The sequence below is a fragment of the Pleurodeles waltl genome, chromosome 1_2, assembly GCF_031143425.1.
Source record: "Pleurodeles waltl isolate 20211129_DDA chromosome 1_2, aPleWal1.hap1.20221129, whole genome shotgun sequence".
Classification (NCBI taxonomy): Eukaryota; Metazoa; Chordata; class Amphibia; order Caudata; family Salamandridae; genus Pleurodeles; species Pleurodeles waltl.
Window position 1 is genome coordinate 362265161 of NC_090437.1, and position 23715 is coordinate 362288875.

General features: G+C 42.8%; 1 protein-coding gene across 1 annotated transcript in view; it reads right to left on the minus strand.

Annotated features, from left to right (window-relative positions):
* GRIN3A (glutamate ionotropic receptor NMDA type subunit 3A) overlaps positions 1–23715 on the minus strand; it is a 748999-nt gene that overhangs the window by 425299 nt on the left and 299985 nt on the right. The window lies entirely within an intron of this gene.

Genomic DNA, 23715 nt, shown 5'->3' on the forward strand with positions numbered 1-23715 from the left:
TCAAACACAATACTGGGACCGCCTCAACTCGTGCGATCGAGAGGGAGTCTTTCAAGACAGTTATTAGGGGCAAATGTATAGCAGAGGTAGTTGGAGTTTGAAAAACATTAGAACAAGACATCCAGAAACAAGAGAGCGACCTCAGAGATATTGAACGTAGAAGACCGACCACCTCAAACCTGTCCCTCCTTCTCATAGAAGCCAGAGCAAAGGTTGCAGTAGCCAATGAAAAATTGAGATGCTTTGACTATACCCAGTACAGGGCCAGACAAGGCGGGGTTGCTGTTGACCTGGTTGGCACAACCTCCGCGGCTCCAATCAATAATAATGGAAATTGAGGACTCCATGGGAAGGAGACTATATAGGCAGAGAGATATCAATGATCATTTTGCCCAGTACTACTCCCAGTTGTCTGCTTCTCCCCGGGAGACTTTAAACCCGGAGCAGCTACAAGTATTGGATGATTTACAGCTCCCACAGCTGGGGGAAACCGACCGACGAGCACTAGAAGACCCGGTAACCCCTGCGGACATCAAGGGGGCAGTGGGATCCATGGCTAAGGGGAGGGTCCCAGGGGCAGATGGGCTCACTGTAGAGTTCTATGATGCATATCTGGATATACTGGCCCCACCCCTCTGCGCACTCTATTCGGAGGCAATAGGAAGGGGCAAATGAGGCCATAGTGGTGCCCCTCTTGAAATCAGGAAGGCCAGTGGTGGATGTGGGCTCTTAACGCCCCTTATCCATGCTCAATATTGATTATAAAACACTTAGCAGGATTTTAGCGACTAGGCTTCTGCCTCATCTAACTACTCTAATTTACGCAGATCAATCTGGGTTTATCCCCGAGCGTAATACTGCTCTGAATATCAGAAGACTGATATCGGTAATACACTCTAACTCCCCTGAACAGCGCAATGCAGCAATAATAGTGGTGGATATTGAAAAGGCCTTCAATAGACTCCGGTGGGACTTCTTAGAGCAGGTAATGTTGCGAATGGGGTTGGGGCAGGGTTTTATCCGGTGGATCAATTTGTTATACTCAAACCCTACGGCATGTGTACGCATGGGTGGAATAGTGTCTGATGTGTATCCGATCAGCAGAGGCACCAGACAGGGTTGTCCCTTGTCGCACTTACTGTTCGCTATAACCGTGGAGCCGCTGGTACAAGCCGCGAGAACAGGCAACTGCTTTACAGGACTTAGGACTGAAGCACAGGAGCACCACATTGCGCTTTATGCAGACGATATGCTGCTTTTTTTGGACGATCTAGAAAGGGACCTACTGGGAGCAATGGCCCTGCTGGAGATGTTCAGAGACTTATCGGGACTACAAATCAATTGGAGGAAATCTCACATCTTTCCATTATGGGAAGGTGCCCTGAAGTGGGAAACACGCGGGGGATGGAGTGGTCTCCCTCCACATTTCTCAACCTTGGGATAAAAATGTATCACAAAAACAAAGATCTACTGGAGGGTAAAATACATAGAGTGGTTCGGAAGCTGCGTTCCGATATTATGTTCTGGAAAACATTGCCGCTGTCGGTAGCAGGGAGGGTGGCGCTGATAAAAATGGTGGCTTCACCCAGACTGATGTATTACTTCTCAACCTTGCCATTGATTATCCCTAAGTCAGTATTTAAAGACATCAATTCCACTATAACCCGTTTTATTTGGGGAACAGGCAGGCACAGACTGGCACTGAGCATGCTCCAGAGACCAACTGCGGAGGGAGGTATGGTGGCTCCTGATGTGGAAATGTATTACCTGGCCTGTCAATTGCAATGGCTAGTGAAGACAGTATACATAGAACAGGAAAGGCACGAGCTGAGTCGTCGTACAGACCCCTCACGATCTATACTTCTGGGTATGTTGTTGGCTCTCATGGGGCGACGGGAGCGGAGTCCCCTCGCCTTAAATACACTGTGGATGTGCTGGGGGCATAACTTACAACGCATGCGTACTACATGACCATATGCACTGGGTGCGCCAGTGAGCAGTCTGACTGGACTGGTGGGGGGCGTGACCTGACGGGGATCTCACCGCTAGTTACACATAATATTGTTACACTGATAGACCTGTTTCAGAACGGAGAACTACTGACCTTTACTGCTCTGAGAGAGCTCCATGATGTTCCCTCTGGGTTGTTCCTTCTACATGGATCCATAGTTAAAATCATACAACAACACTGGAAGCTGGGAACACATGAACCTCCTACTCATGCTAGATGTCAAGCCATTTGCACATACGGGGGGAGAGAAAAGTGGTATCAGCTCTCTACAGGGCACTACTTAATGACACGATTCTTCCACTAGATAGGCTGAGACAGGGCTTAGCAGGCTGACACTTGGACTCCCATAGATGAGCAGAGAGGGGCCCGAACACCAAAGCATATGTACATGCCAGTTTCAAACTCATTAATCTCTATATCTATCATAGGGCTTATTTGACTCCCCATAAAATAGCAACAATTTTTGTGACCGGGTGCGATAATTGCCCCCGTTGCACGTAACCGGAGGCAGGTCTAATTCACATGTTGTGGAGCTGCACAAAACGTGCACTGTATTGGGAAGAGATAGCTAGTAGCATCACTGCAGTCACGGATAGACGACTTTCATGGTCTCCCATGGTGGCACTACTGGGGGACTTCCCTAGACTCAATGTAAAAAAAAAATACTAACAGATATATAGACTTAGCATTAATGTTAGCCAGAAGAGAGATTACGAGGCACTGGAAGGACCCAGGGGGCCCCCGCCTACAAAACTGGAAGTCCGAATGAATACGATGGGCAGATGCAGAAGAGAAAATAATATATCAGGAGGCATCAAGGGGTTGTAGACCCAGAGACACAGCACGGCACTGGGACATATTGCTTGGTTGTCTTAAGAACCCAAACGATCCAGAGTCAGATCAGTTACAATCTGCGGCTGGAACGGATGTAGACGAGGACCACAACTGACTCCCTCAAAGAGATCAATTTCACTTTAAGCTGTATAATGAGAGAGACTAAATGATGGAGGAACGCCAGATGATCTGGTGTTTTTTTTTGGGGGGGGGGTTTCCTCATGAGGAGTGGACATGGGGGGAGGGTTAGGGGTAAAGGGCAGTTCAGCCCTATGGTTAAATATACTTGTACCTGACTATTGCAAAATTAATAAAATATATTTACAAAAAAGAAAACCTTGTTTTACTCAGGCCCCGCGCCCAGCCCCACACCTGTGCTAGCCACGCTTCTCCTGAGGCGTGGATGTGAGACTCATCTTACCGGCGGGAGCCCTCGTTCGCTGTCTTGTAATCCGGTCTATCAGGTCTTCTCCAGCCACCACTCCTGTTTGCCTAGTCCTTTCTGCCCTGATTCAGGTTCCCAGTCTGCAGCCAGCTTAATCCTGTCATGTCTCTGCTTCCTTCTTCTCTCCTCTGCCTATATTTATTTCACTTTAAAAGTTACTTGGAGGAATGCTACAAAAATATTACTTGAGTTTATGAAGCTTTTCATTGAAAGGATGGAGTTACTGAAGTAATAATGCGCACATCAAGACCACAATCTTTAGAGGCAGGAATAATCTGCCGTTGCCGTGGTACTAATATTGAAATAAATTATATCAACCTTCACATTAATGGATGCCATTTATTGTCAATGACACTGGGTTATTAGTTGAGAGGATAGGAAGCCCCACTCAAACAATATACCCAATTCTTGACAAGCTGAATCACAAAAAGTCACTAAATTGCCCTGTGCTTAACTCTCCGATAGCTTGGCACAAAAGCAGTTAGGCCTAACTTAGAGCCAATGTGTAAAGTATTTATGCAACACTCAAACAGTAATAAAGATAAAACACAACATAAGAAAAATTCCAAACCAATTTAGAAAAATAGAGTGCATTTTAATAAAAAAAATTACATGAAAACAAACAAAATTCAATTAGTCAAACCAGAGTTATGAATTTTGAAAGTTTTCAGTGATATCCTGGTGCAAACCGCGGGTATATGGTCACATGAAACTGGGTCAAAGCCAAAAGATAAGGCCCATCACGATGGAGCACGGGTCAGATACAAGAGGAAGATTGAGCCTGGTCATGCGCTACCTTCAGGCTTAGAAGTTTCAGAAAAGTTCTTGAGAAGACAGAGTCTCAGGGGTGCAAGGCACCATGCTGTATCTGAGTACACATTGTCACAACACAGAGTTGCTAAACAAAGTCTCAGTGAGGCTGTCAAAATGACGGGAAAAGCTCCAAGCGGTAAAAAGCTGAATTTTCAACCCCAGGTGGTCATTACCATCAATGGGGTGCTGGTCGTTGTTGAGCCTGCTGAAAATTTCTACCTTTGTACTTAGCCAGAATTCTGGCTACGGTCATAATATGGCAGACAGCATGTAGCCGCGGCGATGGTGTTTAGGCGGCTGTCGCCGCGGAGGTAGGCGGTCATTACTGCCAATGTCTTAATGAGGGCCATGATGTTTCTAAAGAAGTTAAAACAGGAGACAATCACTCGACACTCACTGGTTTAAAAACAAACTGGAATAGTGACATTGTAAGAGCCCAGTTTCTCTCCTTAATCTAGGATTGAACCCATTCAAGAGCTAAGTCTCAGAATTCATATTCAGGTAATGTGATACTTAGAGTATCATGAGAGATGGTATCAAATGTGGCAGAGGTACAATAAAATAGGAGTTGCTCTGCCGCACTCATCCAGCATCACAGTATCCACAGTCTACACTAATGCTGTCTCTGTGCTATCTATAGACCTAAAGCCCATCTGTTCTACATCCACTGCTTCTTTGTTTAGCAGGATAGCAGTGAATTGTTCATTTGTTAATTTCTCACACTTTTTTTGCCACCAGCAGTTGAGAGATGGAATGTTAAATGCTCAATAAATTAGGCTCTGCCATTGTTTTTTTTAATAAAGGAATAACAATGACTTATATGAGAAGGAAGTAAACACTGAAGCGGTAGAGGCAGTAAAGGTGGGGGGCAAGATGGTGCTAGATTAAAACTCAGGATTGACAGGTTTCCAATCAAGGGCCTTGCTTTATCATTTGTACTAGAGAAGTTTTGAGGTTCGGACTCAGCAACTCAAACAATTTTAGAGTCAGATCTAAAGGATCATCTACATTTTTTCTGGTCACAGAATTTAAAAAGGACAATTACCTCTACAAAAAATTGGTTACAAATTCCTGGATTTTTCCATGCCATGCAAAAATTGCACAAAAACATATGTGTATTTTCTCTGAGTTTAGGGTGCCCAAATGCAATAAGTACTGTGCATTTTTGAAATGTTGAAATTTGCAAGCAAAATGAAGTTTAGGATACCTGTCATTTGGTTGCAGGTCTTCAACTTGGGCTGTATGGAAACCTACCACCATATGAATTTAAGACATCCTTAAGTTTTTATCAATGGTTTTCAGCCACCCTCATCTTGATGCACTTCTCAGGAAGTCATGTCGAACATGAATTTTCTCAGTGTTTAGCATATTGATTTGAAACAGGGTAATTTCTTCCAGTCTCCCACTGCATTCACCGAAGTGCAGGGAATACTTTTTTTTAACACATGTTTGACTGTTTCACTTGAGTGTGGAATTATGGGTAAGAAAACGTGATGGCATCCTCAAAGGCCTCACCACCCAGGACTCCTACTGATGTCCAATTTTCAGAAATGTTTCAGGGTAGAAGGTTTTCATGTGTGCTGAAAAACTTCAGGCATGTGTTTCTCTGCCTCAGCAAGTAGCCGGGCACCGCTTAGATATTTTCTGAAGCTAATAAAAATCCAAACAGCATCCTGGCTCCTCCCTAGCACACAAACACGTATATCTGCACCCCAATGAGGAGCCAGGATCTGTCTGTATTTTTCTCTTAAGCAAAGAAAAAAATCCACACAGCATTCAGGTTGTTTGCTGAGGCACAGACATGTGTGTCTGTGCCCCAGAAAGGAGCCAAATGCTGATTTGATTTTTTCTGAAGATAAGAAGAAATCCAAACAGCATATTTGCTCCTCCCTGAGGCACAGGCTTTGGTGTGTCTGTTCTCCAGCAAAGTGCTAGTCACTATTTGGATTGTTTCTAGGGATACATACAAATATAAATAGTCTCTGGCTATTTACTGAGGTGCAGAACTGTGTATCAGTGCTCTACAAAGGAGCCAGACACTGCTTGGATTTAATCTTAGGCTAAGAAATATAAAAACAGTTTCTGGTCCATTGCTGAGACATACACACACAGCTTCTTTCTCTCCTAATGCTCCCCTTTCAATACCCATATTTTGGTTTGTTTCCTCTGTTGGTGAAGTGGAAGCTCTTTCCACTGCCTCTTCCATCTCCCTCCTGCTGGACAACAAAAAAATGTAGATTGAACTGGTGGTTGGGGCTATGGAGCTACTCGTAGCCCCTCCTTTATATTCTGCACACCAACTTGATTCTTGAGTGGGACTTGGAGGAATTTCCCCATGCTCACCTGATATGTGTGTGACATTACTAGTGACTTCACATGCATAGTAACGAGGCAGCCTAGAAGTGAGCACTGCCCAAGCTCAATCCAGAGATTGCTGGGGCCCTGTAAGGACCAGCACAAGAAAAATCCTTCCTCACTCTGAGTACAGTTGGGACAAACATTGAAAAAACAAAATCAGCTGCCAGGTTGAGAGGTGCATCTTTTAATACTCATGTATATATACTTTATAAGTGTGTCCTGTGAAACACCCTTTCGTGACATATATATGTTGTGAGAGCAATGAAAGGGGTAACTCCATATCTGCTCACCTTGATGATATGTTGATAGTGTAATAGCAAGTTGATAATAAAATATTGGTATTGTGTTAGAAGAATGGGAAAACCACCTGATACCAAGCATAAATGTTATTTGAATTGGGGTGATTTTGCATTTGAAAGCACTTCTTGTCTGAAAATGATTCATTTGGTCGACAAGGATCTACAGATGCAGCTTTTCTTACAATTATCACTATCAAATGTGTTTCTATAGTATTATCAATAAAAAATATTTCGGGCTATAAATAAACATAAACTTACATGTGGATAAATCTACAGATGTAAGTTTACTATTACACTTTGTAGTACACTATTCACCATTTATGAGTGAAAATGTACTACATGGTGTAGACGTACATGGCTTCACTGCTGAATTTAGGGGTTGGAGCCTGCTTTACAACTGTAAAGTTGCTACTTCTAATTTTTCACTTGTAGGCAGAGATGTACCATATCGGGGCAGAAACCTCCCTATCATAAAGTACATGGAAATGTTTAAAAGTTTGATAAATAATAATTACGTTTTTATTTAAATAATTAAAAGTAATTTTAGGCTAAATATTAATGTAATGAATTTTAAAAATGCTCATTTTAAATGTAGAGCAAAATAAAAAGTGCTACAACATTAACTTAATTTGAACTACATATTTTATTATTTTTAATAAATATGTATATAACATTTGTTAGACTTGGCATCGTTGGCGTGGTCTCCCCTAACTTTTTGCCTCTACTTCCCAGGTTGTTTCTGTGTGCTGGACTCTGTTTTTGCTGTTTTGTTTCCTCTGGACACCTTACCACTGCTGACCAGTGCTAAAATGTAAGTGTTCCCTGTATAAATTATATGTGTACATTGGCTTATCCATGATTGGCCTATTTGAATTACTAGTAAGTCCCTAGTAAAGTGCACTAGAAGTGTCAAGGGTCTGTAAATCAAATGCTACTAGTGGGGCTGTAGCACTGGTTGTGCCACCCACCTTAGTAGCCCTGTTAACATGTCTCAGACCTGCCACTGCAGTGTCTGTGAGTGCAGTTTTAAACTGCCAATTTGACTTGCCAAGTCTACCCACTTACCAGGCCTCAACCTTCCCTTTTTATACATGTAAGGCACCCCCAATGTAGGCCCTAGGTAGCCCCATGGGCAGGATGCAGTGTATTTTAAAGGTGGGACATGTACTTATGTGTTTAACATGTCCTGACAGTGAAATACTGGCAAATTCGGCGTACACTGTTGCAAGGCTTATCTCTCTCATAGGTTAACATGGGGGCTGCCTTTAAATATTATTAAAGTGCAGATTCCCTTTCGGAGCAGATAGACATGTGGAGTTTGGGGTCTCTGAACTCACAATTTAAAAATACATCTTTTAGTGAAGTTGTTTTTTAGATTGTGTGTTTGAAAAAGCCACTTTTAGAAAGTAGGCATTTTCATGCTTAAACCATTCTGTGACTCTGCTTGTTTGTGGATTCCCTGTCATTTTGACAGTTGGGTTGTTTGCACCTCTCCCCTAGACATTGACACAACCGGAGCTGGGGTGTAGCCTGCATATCCTGATGGGCCACCTGGGCTGAGGGGAAGGGAGGAGTGGTCACTTACACCTGAAAGGGCTGTGCCTGCCCCCACACAATGAAGTCTCCAACCCCCTGGTGTGTGTCTGGGGTGTGGCCTGGGCAAGGCAGGATCTTGAAAACAACAGAGACTGCTCTTTAAAGTAGGCCTACTTCAAAGGCAGAAAAGGGTATATGAAGAGCACCCAAAACCCCTGAAAATCAGATTACTTCTGGAACCAAGAGGAACCTCTGCCAAGGAGAAGAGCTGGAGAAGGAGTACTACCCCTTTGCCTGTGACTCTGCTTTGCTGGGTTGGTCTGCAGAAGCTGCTTCTGCCTGAGAGAGGACAAAGACTGACCTTTGTGTGACTTCCCACTGGTGAAGAATCTCCAAGGGCTTGAATTGAGCTTGCCTCCTGTTAGAAATGGGTTTTTTGGTTGGCAGTCACTTTACCCTCTGTCCAAGCAAGAACCGTCACTCTAGTCAAGGTAAGTCACACACAATCCAAATTATCCTGTGCCCACCCTCTGGTAGCTTGGCACGAGCAGTCAGGCTTAACTTAGAAGGCAATGTGTAAAGTATTTGTGCAATAAATCATACAATAACACAATATAGCACCACAAAAATACACCACACAGTGTTTAGAAAAATATATAATATTTATCTGGATATTTGTAGATCAACACAATAAAAGATGCAATAAGAATTTGTAGAGATATCACTGAAAGGTGATATAAAGTGTCTTAAGTCTTTAAAAAGCAAACAAAGGGGGTTATTACAACTTTGGAGGAGGTGTTAATCCGTCCCAAAAGTGACGGTAAAGTGACGGATATACCACCAGCCGTATTACAAGTCCATTATATCCTATGGAACTCGTAATACGGCTGGTGGTATATCTGTCACATTTGGGACGGATTAACACCTCCTCCAAAGTTGTAATAACCCCCAAAGTCTCTTTCAAGCACATACTACCTGGTTTGGAGTGGAAAATCTCCATAGAGGGCCGCAGAGGAGGAGATGCGTGGAAAAATGGTGTGTGCCTCGGTTTCGCCCCTTCACACACGGACTTGCGTCGTTATTTTTCATGCGGGGAGACGTGCGTCGTTCTGCGGGAAGAATAATTGTGTGTGCGTCAGTTTCGCCCCTTCACACATGGACCTGCATGGTTATTTTTCACTCGGGGAAGACGTGCGTCGTTTTCCGGCATGCGGGCCGACTCCTTCTGTGGGTCGCGGGATTACCAGATGTCCCAGGGTCTGTGCGTGGAATCCTAGGCTGGTTAACCGGCTGCGCGTCGTTCTGGGGGGCTGTGCGTGGAATTTTTTTCCTCACGGCAGGCTTCGTGTCAATTTCTTCTCGGGAAGTCGGGGAGCGTTGTCCAGGCGAGGCCGTGCGTCGAAGTTCCGGTCGCACTGTAGGCGTCACGTCGAGCGGCGTCTTTCTGGATCGGCGTGGAGTGAATTTCTCACCGCGGAACAAGCTGTGCGTCAAATTTTTCGGCGCACATGGCGTCGCGTTGAAAGAAAGAAATCTTTTTGGTCCTGAGACTTTAGGAAACAGGAGGCAAGCTCTATCCAAGCCCTTGGAGAGCACTTTTACAGCCAGACAAGAGTTTAGTAAGGCAGCAGGCCAACAGCAAGGCAGCAGTCCTTTGTAGAAAGCAGACAGGTGAGTCCTTTGAGCAGCCAGGCAGTTCTTCTTGGCAGGATGTAGGTTCTGGTTCAGGTTTCTTCTCCAGCAAGTGTCTGAGGTGGTAGGGCAGAGGCCCTGTTTTATACTAAAATGTGCCTTTGAAGTGGGGGAGACTTCAAAGAGTGGCTAAGAAGTGCATCAGGTCCCCTTTCAGTTCAATCCTGTCTGCCAGGGTCCCAGTAAGGGGTGTGGCAGTCCTTTGTGTGAGGGCAGGCCCTCCACCCTCCCAGCCCAGGAAGACCCATTCAAAATGCAGATGTATGCAAGTGAGGCTGAGTACCCTGTGTTTGGGGTTTGTCTGAGTGAATGCACAAGGAGCTGTCAACTAAACCTAGCCAGGCATGGATTGAAAGGCACAGAAAGATTTAAGTGCAGAGAAATGCTCACTTTCTAAAAGTGGCATTTCTAAAATAGTAATATTAAATCCAACTTCACCAGTCAGCAGGATTTTGTATTACTATTCTGGCCATACTAAATATGACCTTCCTACTCCTTTCAGATCAGCAGCTACCACTACAACAATGTATGAGGGCAGCCCCAATGTTAGCCTATGAAGGGAGCAGGCCTCACTGTAGTGTAAAAACTAATTTAGGGGTTTTACACTACCAGGACATATAAACTACACAGGTACATGTCCTGCCTTTTACCCACACAGCACCCTGCTCCAGGGGTTACCTAGGGCACACATTAGGGGTGACTTATATGTAGAAAAAGGGGAGTTTTAGGCTTGGCAAGTACTTTTAAATGCCAAGTCGAAGTGGCAGTGAAACTGCACACACAGGCCTTGCAATGGCAGGCCTGAGACAAGGTTAAGGGGCTACTAAAGTGGGTGGCATAACCAGTGCTGCAGGCCCACAAGTAGCATTTAATATACAGGCCCTAGGCACATATAGTGCACTCTACTAGGGTCTTACAAGTAAATCAAATAGCCAATCATGGATAAACCAATCAACAGTACAATTTACACAGAGAGCATATGCACTTTAGCACTAGTTAGCAGTGGTAAAGTGCCCAGAGTTCAAAAGCCAACAACACAGGTAAAAACAAATAGGAGGAAGGAGGCAAAACGTTTGGGGATGACCCTGTCAAAAAGGCCAGGTCCAACACCTCCTGTTGCTGAAGTCTCAGGGACAACAAAGACTTCTCTCTGCCAGCACTTGGGCTTTCTGCTAAGAGTCCTGCTTGCCAAGTGGTGCCCTAACCTGTCTCTGGGCCCTTGAAAGGTGCAGCTGGTGTAAAAGGACAGAAATCCACACAAAGACCGCCGTGCAGGGAAACTTTCGACGCACCACCCACTTTGCGGCTGAACAACGATGCGCCACCGGCCTTGTGGCTAAAATCGATGCTCCACCTGCATCACGGCTGGGAGATCAACGCAACGTGGCTGGAGAAGCGGCACACAACACCTGCAGCGGCTTCTGTTAACAACACGAGCCCCCACGCAGCGTGGTTTCTTGACACCGTGCGACCAGAATTTGACGCAACATCTCTGGACATGGAAAATCAACACAATGCCTGTCTAGACCTGAGGTGCCCATCCGGATCAACGCATTGCTCCCTTGCAAGAGAAAGGAAATGACGCATGCTGACCTGACCGTAGGAACGACTCACGCTCTTGCTTGCGAGTGAGAAATCGACACATCACTGGCCTTTTTCAACGCAGGCTCCTCTGTGCAGCTTTATTTTGACGTTACCCAGGTACTTTTGTATGCTAACAACGTACTCACTGTTTTTGAAAGGATTTAAGACTCTTTTGCTTTTTAAATTCATAACTTGACTTGTGTATGGTGTATTTTTGTCATTTTGGTCTTGTTTTATTTAGATAAATATTATCTGTTTTTCTAAATCTGTGTTGTGGCATTTTGTAGTGTTTTCACTGAGTTACTGTGTGTTTTGGTAGAAATTCTTAATACCTTGCTTCTGAAGTTAAGCCTGCCTGCTTGTGCCAAGCTACCAAGGGGGCGAGCGGGGGTAAACTGAGGGTGATTCTCCTTACCCTATCATGAAGGGCACCCTACCACTAGGTATGGACTCACCCCTGAGTAGTATAAGGACAAGTTTAGGTCCTATAAGAAGAAGGAATCCGAAACATGGTTGGAATGTGTTGATTATTTTTGCAGGTCACTGGATGGTTGGGTGAAGGGCAGAAAGGTAGCAATGTATGAGAGGCTTTACCACTTGATTGCTTGGGAGTGCTAATACAGTTTAGATTTTCCAGAGCTGTGCCAGGCCCTAATTGAAAGCAAGCTGACTGACCCCAGGAAGCTTGCAAAGGAAGCGGACCGTTGGAAGAGCACCAGGGTCCAAAAGAGGTATGGGGAAGACCATACCAAGGGTGGGCAGGGTCCCCATCAGAAGAAGTGGGGGGTAATGGTAAACAGGGGGAGTTCTCAAAAGGGCCCCAACCTAGTTCACAGGGTAAAGAATCCCAGCCCCAGTAGAAAAGAAACCATAGGTCTCTACAGGGAAACCTGCACAAAGGGGTCCCACAAGTGCTTTGCATGTGATTAGGAGGGTCACATTAGGGGGGTCCCCAAAGGTCCCAAGTGGACTGCGGCACCCACTGGTGCTCAGTCACAGGGTTTGGCCAGTGTAGCGCTTGGGGAGGAGTTGGTTCCAGGTGGGTGGAAGCAAGCTGAGATGACCCATGTCTCACTAGGGGACAGTGAGATTGTCCAGAGGACCCGTGTGCCGGGTAACACTAAGAAGTGGGTGGCCATCAATGGAAAGAGGGTGGAGGCTCTGAGAGACACAGGAGCCAGTGTGACTATAGTGAGGAGTCACCTGGTGTCTGAAGAGCAGATAGATCCCCGTGTACTTCACCAAGTAGTTGCAGTGGACAACTCAGAGCACCTGTACAGAGTGGCACAGGTTCCCTTTGAATTGGGGGGGGGGGGTCTCAGGTTCCTTGAAGGTAGCTGTGAGTCCAAAAATGCCTGTAGATTGTTTGCTTGGCAATGACCTGGAGGATTCCCCTTGGCAGGAGGTGGAACACAGGTCACACATGGAAATGTTAGGTCTGCCTGGGTGGGACTGTGTGTCTTCTTGGTCTGTGGCAGCCCATCAGGGTGATCAGGACCATTAACCCCTCCCATTTAGTAGTAACTATTTACCATTTTCCAGCCACTCCTCTCTGTTCCTCTAAAATTTACCACAAAAATGCATGACTAATTGTTTGACGATTTCCACAGTCGTGGCGAAGATCTTAACACATAAAAGACAAGAGAGGAGGTGGTGATGACCTACACATGTAGGTTTATGTATATAATTATTTTTGTGGTATCTCAGTAGTACTATGGTAGTACAACTAATATACTACAAAATTCAGTTTGTGAATAGGGCCCTTAATATTACCTAATTTAAATCACACACTGCATTTAACTGCAAATTTCAACACATATGGCTACTTTATGAGCAGTATTTGCGTGTGGTGAAATAAAGCCACCTCAGGTGTGATAATTGTTTTGTTTTGCAGTATGATTTGAGTCGGTGAGTTTTGAAGGATGTATGACATCCAGGCCTGTTGCACAAGGTGACGCAGAAAGGCACTTCTTCCTATGCGCCCGGGAAAGGGCAGAAATGCACTATATCTACAAGATATGGCACATTTCGGTAATGTGCCATATTTACAAGACATGACGCATTTCTGTCCTCTCACCCAGTGCTGGCACACAAATTGATGCCTAGCGCAAATGCCTTGCAGCATTGCTTAAGGATGCCTGCGTTGTGAGGATGATTGTTTTTGTGCAGGAAAGGACACCTTCCTGCACAAAAACAATCATAAGAGGTGATTTCCTCTTTCTATGTGTGCTGCAAAATGCAGCACACATAGAAAGAGGAAATAACTGGGAGAAATCATAATATTTCTTCCTGTTGCATCATTCTTATGCCACCCCTGAGGAGGCATAGGAATCTGACACATTCCAAGACTTGTATATCTAGGAATGCGTCAGATTTCTTTAGGTTCCATGGGTGTTGCCTAGGAACACCCCAAGCAACTCCCATGAAACACCCCTTTCACGCAGCATTAGGTGTGAAAGGGGTCCATATTTACAAGGCCATGAAAAGCCATGCAAGGTGCCTGTAAATACGGGCCTGCAAACTGCGCCACCGGAGCGTTAAAAAAAAATTACGCTCCGGTGCCCAATATACCAGTACGGCCTAGTAAATGAGGCCCTCAGTACTGAAGTTTATGCAACAAGATTGGGACTTGGCTACAAGGGACTGGGCATTTTCCTGGTCACCTGGAAGGGTGGGGGTACTGCTGATGTGGGGTGGTTTTGTTGTTGAGGATGAGCAGGATATGTTTCTGGCCTGCATCGCTTCTACACTTTGAAAAAAAACAATTGAAAACAAATAGTATTAAAGCATGGTCCAGAACAATTTGTTTTGCATTTGGGTAATTCATATCTCTTGCAGGGCCCCCATGAGCAGTGCTGGTATTCTGAGCTTCGGAGGGGGTGGGGTGAGGTGTGTTGTTGTTTGGCTGAGAGAGACCTGTACATAGTTTCAACATTTTAAAACAGTGTATTTCTTTCCAGTGCATTTAACTTTAGAATGCTAAAATATCCTATTGCATTGAATGGCAGTTATTAGAAGTGATAAGAGTTTGATTGTGACCTTCGAAACATTCATGACCACTACTGTTGCCATGATGATGATGTTGTTAGTGACTTAAGAGGCAAGTCAGCTGTATTTTGTCCTCTATCCATTGCCTAGGGTGTTGCTATAGATGGAGCAACATCATAATCCTTTGCATCCTGACCTGTGGTATATCAAGGTGTTTTCATGTAGTGTTGAACGAAAAGGAAACACTGTGAAAAAAGTAATTGCCCAGGATCTCACAATCAGGTCAAGTGGAAGCCCAGACTGATACAAGGTTTCCTAGTTTCAAATTGTGCAATTCAGCCACTACATGTTTATCTCATTCACTCTTCCACTTTGGATCAAAGCTTAATTTTTGGTGGTTAATTATTTGAGTCTCTAAATCAGTACCCCACATTAAAAACATGAAGGAAAAAGATCAGATGGTACTAGTGTTTGAGAAGTTGATGTTTTATTGCAGAAGTTAAAATAAAACCCAGGGCATCCTCCCTTGGTGAATACATTGAGCGCATTTGCTTCACATAGATAAGGCTTTAATTTTTGTGATTCTATTTTTAATTACTTCATCCACCCACTCCTCACCATCCAACTATTCATTCACTGAGCCTTGCAACCGTGTCACCTACTGCCATCTATCTTTTCAGTGACTGGATAATGTTCTGTAATGAAAATGTGTTGTAAAGCACACCACATTCGTAATTGTTTTCAAACGTTTCTGGTGGAAGAACCTCCAAAACCCCTTTCCGGTGGTCAGGCTCACTGCCCTCGGTTTCTACATTCAGTTTGGGGACTGGCCCAGCTAACTTTTCCAGGGCTGATTCTGGTTCCCAGTCTGACCCTGTGAGCATCTGGTTTTCCCTCTTCTGATGCTTTTCCCCCATGCAAACCGTACCCGGTTTCCCCTCATTTATTTTCCAACAAGAAGGGTGGGCAGTAAATCCATATTACCTGTAATCTGGATTTGGAATAAAACTACTTTGCGTATAGTTGAGAGTTACTGGGCTACTGTCAATGGAGACGAAACGTGTGTTTAACCCAACATAAAGCAAAAACAACCGTCACATGCCAGCTGTACAGAATTGTGCCCAGTGGTAAGTTATGAGACACTGGTCGGATACACGAAGCATTGGGAATCAAAATGTAATAAAGTTTGCTGCATAGCTTCAAATTAAATATATCCGCACGTGTCCTTACGCAGCACACAGCATGTATTTGGGTCGTTCTTTAATTTACCACCCAAGGGTGACTAATTGATACGATTTTAACCCCTGGCAGTAGTAAACTGTCATGTGTACACTTTCTGTTGGCTTATTCAGAGATTTCAGCCTGAACCAGTCAGCCATTTTGTCTGACGCAAGTAATTTGCTGCTTTATTACGTCCTCCAGCTAGTCTAGCCCCGTCTACAGACACTTTTGAAGTGTAACAGAAGGGATAAATGGCATCTATAAAATAGATAAAAATGATAAAGAAGGCATTTAAGATGCAAGCGTATTGAATTGACTATTATCTTGAAAAATGTCAGTGACTTCTCAAAGAGACTTTTTCCCTTCCAGACACTGCTATGTGCATGAAAGCATGCTGTAATTTACTAATGGACATAAAAATGCCAAAAACATTGTGAAATATGGGAACATTTATCATGACAAAGATAATCTTTGAATAATCACAAGCTTTTATACACCAATCAGTAGTTCAGTGATTTAAAGTGACGTCTTAATTGTAATGCCAGAATTGTGTAACACCGTTGTTGTGTGGTACAGTAACAAAAATGCTTTTTATAGTTACAAAAGTGACATTTGGCAGTCTACAGGCATTTTCATCTGGTGGTAGTAGTGTCCTTATTGTTATGGGAGCTCAGGACTATTTACTGTATAACACACTCAATCCAAGACCCAGAGCAAAGCACAGCCCTATGAGTTTTAGAAGGACCACTTTGCTTTCAATTTTTTTTTTTTAATATGCATTTTTATTGTTTTTGCACACAGTTAAATACACAACAGCACAATATAACATCCCTCGCCCTCCCTCCCCAAACAGGGGTTGATACCCCAGTCACTCCTTCCCCCGCACAATAATATTAGAATCAACATTTCATTGGCACAGTTCATCATTTTGCTCCAGACACGGGTGTATAATGTCCCTCAACCCATCTCCCCACACCATCATTAAACCCTTGTTTCACTCTTTCAGTCCTGTTTCTGTATTCCCTTCCAATTCTCCCTGTATGCACATCTCGGCCATATCCCATTCAGCCATGCATACCTGTCATATATATTAATCTATGCCAAACCCCGCATTCCGCCTGAGTCCATTTAGAAAATTCCCACAGCCACTGTTTTTTGGTTGGTGCCTTATTCATCATCCATTTTATAGAAATACATTTCTTAGCCACTGTTAGTCCCCAACCCAGTACTTTTGTTAGCGCGTCAGAACATAATAAGTAAACTTACAAGGGGACGCGAATAGGTCGATAAACCTTTTGACTCGCATTTAAGATGTTTCCACCATAACTCCAGTACATGTAGACCAATAATCAATAACTAATCAATAATAATAAGAATGATAATCAATAGCAGTAGTAATCAAATGGGGTCAGTAATTGTCACATACCATTACTTTTCAGTCATGAATAACCACACCCTTTAGTAAAAGTTGTGATATTTATTTTCCTATATTAACAATGCTAAAATTATGTAAAATATTCTCATAATCAAATGATAAACATACAGAAACAACACTGGCTGTCCTAAGCGGCAAAAGAAGCGTAATCTAATCAAAGCTTGAGCCATCGCACATTCTATGAATAACAAGAATAATTGAGCAAACAATATTACATACATTTAAATTCAGCAAAAAAAATACATCAAACGTTACTCCATATAGAGAGCTTCATTGCTGAGGAATGCTATCTAATGCCAGATTAGCATCAGCAAGTTGGGCTTCATGCAAAACAATTAAGTGAACACAAATTTGGAAAACACCTAACTATGGCTCTATCAAAATAGTGCAGTTGGTACCTAGAAAACAAAAGCAAATAGTCTTAAGAAGCACATCAGTCATAATATACCTCTCCTCAAATGGATCGGCAAGCTAAGATAGTCTTTGTCATCAGTTCGGTCAGCAGGCATCAGGATTCAGCATCAAAGTTCAGAAAAGTCAGAGACTTTAAGTAGTTTGAAAGAATAGAGGTAAACCCTCAAGAAGAATGGGGGAATGGTGGTTTCTTCTCAGTGCAGTCTGGCTAAGGTAGATTTCCTAAAACTACTTGGGAAGTCCCTATTGGTCACATTTTCACACTTTGTCCTATAAAACTAAAATATAAAATCTATCTCTTCTACTACTACTCGGTTCACATGTCTCTGACTGGCCCCTCTTGTAATGTTCTCATCATCCGTCTCGTCAGGTAACAATATTGTTGCAGCTTGTACTCCAGTCAGTGTCTTCATTGTTCTCCTCCTTAGAAAGTCAGTCTTACACATTTTACACTTATAATGTTACATTTTACAAGAACAGCATTTTCTAGCAAGCGGTTCTCAAGAGAAAGACTTTAGCTATGAGCACATTTGGTCGGCACAGTGGAAAACCACAATTTAATTCTCCAAGCAAACATTTTATTAATGAATTTAGAAATACAGCTTGACATGAGGGCGTGCAACTAGGCCAGGACCTCCACTAAGTTGACGCCTACAATTAATAAAGCTAATACATAATGCATAACCCTCCAGATGATGTATTACTATATTAATCAAATATAAGCTCCATGTTTCATATTAATATGCCATTAATAAGTATACTTTGTGAACATTGGCGGCCACTCACGTGGACACATTTTCAAATGCATGCATTATTTTTCTCTATATTATTACATTTTCTGCGCAAATCAGTTACTCAGAATACATGAATATTCAATAATATTTCTATCAAAACACCTGCTTTAGCAATCCCTCCTCTGATGACTAAATATGTCATCACGCTAAACTATCACTCACAAATTTTTGCATCACCTAAAATTCTGTCTTTTCAATCCCTTCATACTTTTGTTCCCTTCTAGAATTTTCCCTAAACAATTTTTCCCTTTTCTTTTCTCCTCTGATTATTCCTTGTCTTTTCCCATTGTATTCTTTTACACAATTTACATATTCCCATATTCTAATTAGGCAAACCATTACAATTGATATCCCCTGTATAATTTTCAATAAGATCCATTTTCCAATGTTGCTGAGCCAATTTCCCACTGAAGCAAAACCTTTACCAACTTTCTCCCAAATACCTTGTTCTTTCAATTCTTTCAAATAGGCACTTTCATTAATCAGATTAGTAAGTAAGCCTCTACTTTCTTTTCTATTATCAGGAATGAACAAACAACAATGCCTAGAATTGAGCATTCTACAAACTCCGCCATCCTTTGCTAAAAGAATGTCTGGATCAAGGCGATTCTGAAGAGTCATAGATCTTTCAGCAGCTAATTCAGTATCTATAAGGAGTATTGCTCCTGTAAAGTTTGTCAGCATGTTATCCACAACAGTAGACAACTTTCAAATCTTTATCGAATTTAGAACAGCTCCCACTGAAGGGATCATTGCTCCAAATATATCTCCCATTATACAAGAGGGAGACTCTCTCCTCTGTCTCATATGATTGAATTCAGTCCCTTTCTGAAACTTCTTTAAGTCATCCATTTGAAAAACCTTTAAGAAAACTATTCCCAAATTACATGTCCCATACCATCCTCTTGGAAGACGGTAATAAGTATTAGGACCGCATATGTATTATATCCCAGGAATCGCTGGATCCTGTCCATTCAACATAAATGTCCATTTACTCTGAAACAAAAACACGTCTACATTCACTCGTTCCCACAAATAAAGTGTCAGTGTGTGATTTAGGCCTATATATACAAAGTTTCCCTACGTGTTGCACATCTAGAGCTAATTTCCCTTGTGTTTAATTGCACTATAAGCATAATCATTCTTATAAGTCTTATTCTCTAAGCCTTTTTCTAACTTCTCCTCCAATGCCTTTCTCCTGTCATCTGTGTCATATAAGAAGCTCTTTTCTAAAGGTGTAAGGAAGAATGTCAGGTTATTCCTGTGAGCCTAAGCCAAAGGTTAATGTAGGTTCAATGAAACCTCAAACTAATACTATGTCATTATCCTTAGCTACTCTACTCAAATACCTAATTATAGGGACAACTGAAAACACCCCGTCCTAGTTGAAGTAGAAATACTGGATGTACTCCTGGTTATAGAATCTTGTTAGTAACAGACTACAACTTATCCCTTACGTAATGGCAGACTATGATAAGTAACTCCTTCAACTGATTAAGGAATCTGCGTACACACATAACAATTCTTCGCATCCATCGTCTCAACTTACTCACTCAGCAAGCAATAGGAGATATTAGAAAAAGTTCACCTTGGGCATTAGTACCCTCATGCAAATACCTCTCATCTAACCTAAACGTCTCTATTGCTGTTAGTACAGTAGTTGTCTTGAAAGCAGAAGTATGGTTGGCTTTGCCCTTATCAAGTACAGACATTCCCACAATCAATACCACAAACAATATCCCACATACAATCGCCAAACCAATACTCATATTTACTGCACGTATTTTTACTACCCTGCTGACTAATGTCATTCACGATCTTTAAAGAATTAGAAAGCACAAGAGAAATTTAGCAAAAGGGCAGCAAAAATCAAAACAAAAACTTCTTTCGGCAGTTATTTACAGCTCTCAATCTTTCTTCCAGGGTCCCTTGTCAAAATCGATCAGCAGCTTGTCAAAATTAAGTTTTAAAAAACTCAAATAAGGTTATCAAAGGCTTTTCAGTTACTTTCAACAACCTTTTTCTCAAGATTGTTTCAACAGTTCAGTTCATTATATCCCTTCAAGTGCCAAAATATTGACCTGGAATGTCTTCATCAAAACAAAAAGACTGAAATTCTTTCTGCCACTCACTTGTATTTGCATACGCCCATTCAGGACCTGCATATCTTCGACTTGCTATTCTTTTTCTCTTCAACTTTCGATCACCTTTCAATTCTCCTTCACTTAGATCTTCTCTACTTGTTGTATCCACTTCTTCCTCAATTGTTGTTTCAACAACTACTTTCTTTCTCTTTGCTTGTGACTCCGGCCACTTATCTCCTTTCAGTGGATGCTTGGTCAATGTACTTTTCAGTGCTTAACTTGTAACTTCTCCTTGTTCTATGGTGTATTCTCTTGACGGACCTGCAACTGGTTCAGGAGGATTCAGATCACAGTGACTTTGATCCGCCTCAACTCCTTCCCCCCTTGGGTTCTGGCAATTGTTCTGTTTGTCTCTCAAAATTGTCTGCTTCCTCGAAAGCCCTCTTTGATTAGGCTCTCCTGCTGCCTCAATTGAGATAGGCTCACCGTCACCTTCCTGGAGGTCTTCTCCCTCGTCTCTCACAGGAGTGACTGAACCATCCTCAATGGGCTCAGATCTGGTCTCAATTCCCCTTTGTTCTCCTTCCGGCACTCAGACTTGTTCTGCTGTTGTTGGCACTTTCAACAACTCTGCTTCTTCATCAGTCAGGCATATCACTTTCTTCGTGTGACTGGCGTGGATCCAGTTTTGAACTCCAACGCACTTCACAGCTGTGGTAATTGTCAGAACTACCTGGAAAGGTGCTTGCCAACAAGGCTCCAAACACGTTTTCCTCATGTGTTTCTGGCACACAACTCAGTCACTGGCCTTCAGGTTGTGCCCTGGGCCATGGATCGGTGGCAGTGTGGTGGTTTCCACCTGTTAAGAGAAAGAGCGAACCACATCAGCCAGACCTTTGCAGTAGTCCAACACCATATCATCTGTAATGTTGGCAAGTGCATTTGCAGGCACCGCTGGCAAAGTCATGGATTGGCCAATAAGGATCTCATGTGGCGACAATCCTGTCTTCCTGTCAGGTGTGTTTCTTATTGTCATCAGAACTAAAGGCAGTGCGTCGGGCCATTTCAGATTTGTGGACGCAAACATCTTTGCAATCCTTGACCTCAAGGTACCATTCATTTGTTCCACTATTCCTGATGCTTCGGGCGGTAACTAAAATGCAACTTCTGCTCAATGTTCAATGCTGCACACAGTAATTCAATTACTTCATTGTTGAAGTGACTTCCCCTATCTGATTCAAAATAGATCAGAAATCCGAAACGTGGTATCAGTTCCCTAAGCAATAGTTTCGCTACTGTGAGACTCTCATTTCTTCGTGTAGGGTAAGCTTCAATCCAGTGACTAAAGATGCAAACAATCACCAACACATATCTCAAACCTCCACACACAGACATCTCAATAAAATCCATCTGCATTCTGCTGAATGGGCCTCCTGCTCTTCCAGTGTGGCTTAAATTAACCACTGTCCCTTTCCCCGTGTTCATTTGTTGGCAAATGACGCAATGTTGGTAACTGCTTCAGCAACCTGTCTAAACCTTGGGTTGAACCAATCGTGCTTGAACAAACTAATCATGGCATCCCTCCCAACATGTGCTTGATCATGATAATACCTAGCCATTTGAGACAACAGACTATTAGGCAAAATTAATTGACCCTCTTCTGAAACCCACAATTCATCTTGTTGTTGCATTGATTCATTTTGCTCCATGAATGTTTCTCCTCCCTGTCAACATTATTCTGCAACATTTTCAATTCCTCTAACATATCAATTACTTTCAATGCAAAACTTGGACATGTTTCATTTTCCTCGGGTAACAGTTCCCACTTATCTTTGAACGATATACAGTTCAATGCGCAAAACCTTGCGACTTGATCCGCAAATCCATTTCTCATTGACATGAAGTCCTGAAACTTCAGATGTGCACTTCACTTCACCACGGCAATCTTTTCAGGCATTTGAATAGCATGCAACAGTTCTCTAATTCTCTCACCATTTCTCACTGGTGAACCAGAAGAGGTCATGAAACCTCTCTGTGACCACAAGTGGCCAAAATCATGGACTATTCCAAATCCATAATGGCTGTCCGTAAAGGTGGCAACTTTCAATTGAGCAGAAACATAGCATGCTCTAGTAACGGCTACCAGTTCTGCTACTTGGGCAGAATACACTCCTTGAAGCCAAGAAGCTTCCAGGATGCTAGTAATTGTGCACACGGCATATCCTGCTATCAGTGTCCCTGTATTGTCTCTTAGACAAGAACCATCAACAAAGATAATTTGGTCAATCTCTCCCAGTCTGTCTCTAATGTCAGGTCTTGGTTTTGTGCATAAGTCACTTACTTCAAGACAATCATGCTCAACATCTTCCAATTTTTCTATTTCAACATTTTAATTTGGAAGTAAGGTCGCTGGGTTCAGCACTGTACATCTTTTCAATGACACATTTGGTGACCCTAGAATACTAATTTCATATCTGGTCAATCTTGCACCAGTTAAATATTGGTTTTTGTCTTTGTAATTAGGATTTTAATAGCGTGAGGGACCATAATAGTCAAGGGATATCCCATCACAAGGCCCTCACACTGTGTGAGGCTTTGTCCAACTGCTACAACTGTGCGCAAACAACCTGGTAAGGCTGCTGCAACTGGGTCCAAAGTAGCTGAGAAATATGCTACTGGGTGGTTTACAACTCCATGGACCTGCGTCAAGACAGACAAAGAACATGCATTACGCTCATGACAAAACAATGTGAAAGGTTTCGTGTAGTCAGGCATACCTAAGGAGCTTTGCATAGACTCTCTCTCAATTCAGTAAACACTTTAATTCCGGCATGGTCTAACACTATGGAATCAGTGACTTCTTTGTGAGTCAGCTTCTATAGTGGTCTTGAAATGGCTGAAAAATTCGGGATCCATTGGCGACAATAGCCTACCATCCCAGGACACATCCTGACATCTCTCTGTGTGGTTGGGGGATTCATCTGCAATATGGTAGTAACCCTTTCTCTGGATATCTTTCTCGACTCCTTCTCAATCTGGTGACCCAAGTATTTCACTTCTTTCTGACAGTATTGCAATTTAAGCGGAGACACTTTATGACCATTCTTTCCCAAATGGTTCAGCAAAGCAATCGTGTTGTATTTGCACTCATCCATTATTTTGGACTCAATCAGCAAGGTAATCAATGTACTGTACCAAGGTTGATTG